Source organism: Euphorbia lathyris, chromosome 2 (assembly GCF_963576675.1).
Source record: "Euphorbia lathyris chromosome 2, ddEupLath1.1, whole genome shotgun sequence".
NCBI lineage: Eukaryota > Viridiplantae > Streptophyta > Magnoliopsida > Malpighiales > Euphorbiaceae > Euphorbia > Euphorbia lathyris.
Window position 1 is genome coordinate 28642079 of NC_088911.1, and position 5783 is coordinate 28647861.

Sequence of the window (5783 nt, forward strand, 5' to 3'; positions counted from 1 at the left end):
TCCCTCTTTTCGGGATGGAATTGATTTAGCAAGTTGAACAATTTGGACCTCCAAATTATGGATGCTAGATGAGTGGTTTTTAATAAGCTGATCGAATTTATTTTCGATCCGTTTAAAACCATCGTCGTGATTACTTATTTTTCCACTGATAGCATCTATGAATTTGTCAATTTTAGAAGATAAAGTGCTAATCGTATCTCTTGACTGATTTTGATAATTACTAGTACGATTTTGATTAGCATTTGCATTATTATTATATTTCCAGTTAAAGTTAGGATGATTCCTCCATCCAGAATTATAAGTAGAGGAATAAGGATTATTAGTTTGGTTTTGTCCTTGGACAAAATTTACCTGTTCGATCTCACTCATATTTTCATAATCCACATCCGTTTGGATTGGATTACCATTGGTATCGCACGGTGCAATAAACCTATCAATTTTGTGCGATAAAGCAGAAAATTGGGCTTGTAACATCGCGACTGGATCAAGTTCCACTATACCTTTAACTGATGATGTGGTTGAGGATGATGGTTTTGCAACCGGTATATGTCCACGTTCCGCGGGCCACATACTGCTATTGATTGCCATTTCCTCCAAAAGTTCTCTTGCTTGGGCTGATGTTTTCTTCATAAATAGCCCTACCGACATGGCATCTAATGAGCTTCTAGTTGTAGGATTTAGTCCATTGTAAAATGTTCGCATTAAAAGTTCAACGGGTAATTGGTGGTGTGGGCATAAACGTTGAAGTTCTTTAAAACGTTCCCAAGTCTCATAAAGAGTCTAATTATCATTTTGAGAAAAAGATGTTAACTCTTTTATGACTTTTGCGGTTTTTGCTAAAGGAAAATATTTTGATAAAAAAGCTTGGGCTAATTGTTCCCAAGTTTCAAAAGTTGCGGCTGGCATTGAAGTTAACCACTCTTTCGCTCTATCCTTCAAAGTGAAAGGAAAAAGGCGAAGTTTGATTGCTTTCGCAGTCACATCTGGTATTTTAAAAGTGTCACAAATTTCAAGAAAATTTGTTAAATGGGTGTTAGGATTTTCGTTAGGTAACCCGTAAAATGTTATATTATTTTGCAACATATTAAGCAAAGTTGGCTTAATTTCAAATTGGTTTGCGGTGATTCTGGGTCTAACTACACTATTGGTTACATCGGCCACACCTGGCCTAGCGTAATCCATAAGTGTTGGTGGGTTTGCCTTTTTTTCCGGCTCGGTATGTGTTTTTACTAGAGTCTTATTTTTGTTTTTCTTGTTTTTCTTGTTCTTTCTAATGGTTTTTTCAATTTCTGGGTCTATAGGGTCTGGTACAATGCCTGAACTTCGAGAACTGCGCATGAACCTGAAATCTTGCACGAACCGAAACTACCTACAAAACAGAATTTGAAAAATAAATAAATTAGTAAATTAAAATTAATAAATTGCAAAAGTTAAAATAAGTATGTTTAAACCTAGATTCGAAATAAAACACGAAAAATCTAAATTTTTGTTAAAAATTTTGGCGTTCCCCGGCAACGGCGCCAAAAACTTGTTGAGCGATTTCCGCAAGTGCACGGTATACGCTTGTAGTAATAAAAGATATCGAACCCACAGGGAACGCTTTTTAACTAAAAACTTATTTAATTCAGTTTTATTCACGTTTTTAGGTCTAACTAAAGAAAATCGTTTAATTGATGGTATTGGTTCGGATAAATTAGGATTAGATGAGAATATTATATTGAATTTAGAGAACAATTCTGTCTTGAGATTTTGATTACAAGACAGATGCTTCCGTATTTGGAATAAATAGAAGGTATAAAACTTATTTTTATTAAGCAAAGAAAGCAACTATAACTTTGGTAAGATTATGAACATGTAATAATACAAGAATTTATGCAATTAAATGGCTTTGAACCGTAGAAATCTCTCTGGATCGGAGCAGATTCCTACCTTAATCAAATTAGTATTTTATATCCGATAAGCCGCGGTCACGATCATATCATCCGTAAAAACTAATTCTTTCAAGTGTTCAACAAAGTTTCTTTATAAATATGATTGTATAAAACGTTTTAATAAAAACACCAATTTATCATTTTGAAAATCATTTTGTCAGAACAATATCAAAATAACAACAGGAAGAATGTATTGAATAAAATAAATATATTATTAGTGAATTGTGAATCTTCACAAGTTAACAGAGAAGAAGAAACATGGATAGCATTTTAACGAAAACTTTGAGATCCGGGTTGTCAATCTTTCCCTCAAACTCCGTAGGCTTGTCAGACCTCTTTGCGCTTCAGCCGTTAGTTCTTCTCGCTGAATCTTCGGAATAGAGACTGGTTAGTCCACTACCAGAATGAAAACTTGTCTCTGATCAACCTTTGAAACTAAACTAATACTACTGTGTTTATAACTAATCTAATAACAACTTGTGTACATCAAGTTTGTTTATACAGAATTGAAATCTAACTTTCTGACTCTTTCTGAATCAGAAACTCAACATAATAACTCTCTAATTTCTCTAACTCTTCTAACTTAGCCAACTACGATTTCTTGAAATGGATCACTTATTTATAGTTGGTGAAGGGTTGTAAATGAAGGGTCATATCCGCTGGTGAAGGGTCGCTTTTATCCAAACGAACAGACGCGTTTTTTAGAATTAAACATGTGAAATCTGTGCAGAATTCTTCGCTGTCTCATATGAGATTCCGAGAATCTCAGTCGCGATAGGGGGTGAAGGGGCGAGCTGAAGACTTCGATTTTCCGGCGACTGGTGTTCGTATGTCGCGACTGAGATTCTAAAAATCTCAGTCGCGACAGGGGCTTTCTTCCCCGTCTCTCGGCTGCTTCTTGTCTTATTTGAGTCGGTCTCCTGATTGATACGTATTCTTGGCACGTAATTTAGGTTTTTCCTCCGTTTTAACTCCGTTTTAGCTCCGTTTTAGCTCCTATTTGGATTTAACCAAATAATTAAGTACCTTGCATCAAAGAAGTAAATAAAGACGTAAAAGTACTCTAAATGAATATAATTAGCACGATTTCAATATAAATTTAATGTATTTATATATGATATTTTAGGTATATTTTGGGCTTAACAGCTTCCTTCCAATCACTTGAGACAGTGCTTGATGCAACTACTGCTCAACCCTCTACCGAGCAAGTAATTGAAGAAACACCTGCTCTAAATCAATCTCCTTCTGAGCAAGTGATAAACTTGGATGCTGCTCCATCTACTTCCAATACTGAGTAGATAGTACCCGAGTCCTCTGCTGCTGCTGCCAACGCTTCCAACACTGAGCAAGCACACACTGACTCTCCAACTCATGTCTAACAACCTTCCAATCCAAATCAATCTTCTGGAACAGACAAGGAACAAGCCCCTGAGACTTCCATGGGCAATGAAGATACTGGCCAAGAACCACTATCCTTCCTCAATGCCACTGAGACTAGGCAAAAGATTATATACTCTGCCTTTGCCCTAGTCAATGACATGAACAAGTCTCAAGCCACCACTTTTGTCACACCTTCTGCTGAGCCTACTCCACTGAACGAAGTCATGCAACTTCTGAGTGAACTCAAGAGTCTTAAAGATCTCATGCATGCACTGACTGCTTTAATCTCTCAGCAAAACAACAAGGCATTCACTGATAGAATGGCTGAACTACAACTGTTGATGGTCTAACACATGGATTCCCTTCAAGGAAAAATTACGGCCATCTCAGCTGCAAGTTCTACTGTTGCCACATCCGCTGAAGTGACTCAACACTTTCAGCAGATGACTACTGAGCTCACTAAGGCTCAGAATTCTATCACATCTTCATCCGAATGCACCATTGAGCAAGTTGCTGAAGCCATCCGGCTACTCAACATCAATCGTGAAGCGATGAAGACTGAATAAAAGAAGACCTCTACCATCTTCAACTTTGCAAGAGATACATTTGGGCATGTCCAACATCAAACCAAATAGCATCATAATTATGACAGCTAAATACTGAGACTACACGAGTAGTCCTTTACCAAGCTCACCAACACTCTATCCTGGCAAGCAAAGGCAATCCAATTTATGCTTAGTAACCTGAGTGCAAAGAATAGTGTACCCACATCTAATATGGACGCTGGAGTGTTAGTCTTCAATGGACTCAATGACAGTATGAGTGCTTTACTATTGTATTCACAGCAACTCTCTCATGCTGTTGCAGCTGGTCAACTTATCCCTTCTACCTCTGGACCTAGTTCTGATGCTGGCAAAAAGGGGGAGAAAGAAAAGGGAAAGGCTAAGGAAGATCAAATGAGTCGTTCCACTACTGAACAAGGAACTCAACAGCAACAAACTCACTCCACTTCCACTGCCCCAAAACCACAGCAACAAGGAACCTCACAACAACCTAGAAAACCTAATCAAGTCTCCTACAACACAAAATAGATAGACCCTTTAGTCTAGCGACTTAGATCTTCTTGTTTTTGTGTTGAACATATTATTGTTGTGCTTACTTGCTTGCTATGTTATATATATGAGAACTCATCTTTCACATACCATGTGTTGATTTAATACTCTGTCTATATTTAAATTGCTTAAGTCTCTAATTGCTATGTTGAACTTATCTTGATCATTCTCATAATGTCTATCATTGAACAAATAAAGAACATAAAATTTATACAAGTATAAGCCACTGAGTAACTCCACTCAGTAACCTTTAACTAACTCAGTACATCTCCAACTCTGATAATTGAACTCTTTTGAAAGAATCCATTCAACGAGTATCAGAACTGAGTAAAGTAAATATGTTCTCAATACTGACCTACTTCTGACCTTGAACTCAGCCTTACTTGATTAAACCTTAAAATGTTTAAAGTAAAGCTAAGTCAGTAGTCCAATCCTTATGGGGGAGAATTCAGAAGTTAAGGAAATGTCAACAATCACAGGGGAGCTCAACACTGAGTTCCTAATTTAATATTTTTGCCAACATCAAAATGGGGGAGTTTGTTGAAACACATTTCCATAATGATTTTGATTTGACAAAATTGTTTAAATTAGATTTAAATCCCTATGATAAAATATTCCAACACATTAAATTTAAATGTTTTGATTTATTTATTACTAATGTGTTTGTTCAATGTTGAGTGTTTAATTAATAAGAATTAAAAGACATTAAAGACCAAGGCCCAAAATCCCACAAGAGAAGGTCAAAGCCCAAGTCAACAGATCCAAGCCACTTGAAGAATACGACCCAGCAGGAAGAAGGATCCAGAAGCCATTCTAACAACTTCACACCGAAGCTGCTGAGTCGAACGGATAGAAGACAGGCCAGCAGTTGACCTGAACAACTTCGAGACAAAGCTATTCCACTTTGGGAAATATTCAGACATCACAGAAAGCTGTCTAGAAGACTTTACCATAAGTAGAGATACAATCTGATGCTTACCGACTGGAAGTACCTGATACCTGAATCAGACAAAAAAGGCAACGTTCTCATTGGCCGAAGACACTGAGTACTAACAAGTGAAAGCGACAGCAAGCCGTTTCCCTCCAACGCTTATTTTGAAATTCAAAATAACCGGTGCCTCAGATGTCACTATAAATAGGCCTGTCATTTGCTTTATTCAATGCAGATCTTCACAAGTCAAAACGCTGAGCAAATTGCTACTTGAAGTTTTGTGCCAAAGCAAAGCAAAGAAATCTTACACTCACTCTCATTTTGTGTAAAAGTCTAGATTGTAAGAACATATAAAGTGTTCTGTGTATTTAGAAAAAATCTTTATCATTTCTAGAGATTAGAAGGAGATACTGAGTTGCTCGGTTATAA

The 5783-nt window shown here is 36.9% G+C and overlaps 1 non-coding gene across 1 annotated transcript; it reads left to right on the forward strand.

Annotated features, from left to right (window-relative positions):
* Window positions 1-718: 718 nt before the first annotated feature.
* Window positions 719-825, forward strand: LOC136221295 (small nucleolar RNA R71). Its single transcript, XR_010685069.1, has one exon. It is a non-coding gene; the product is annotated as a small nucleolar RNA R71 (small nucleolar RNA).
* The last annotated feature ends 4958 nt before the right edge of the window (window positions 826-5783 follow it).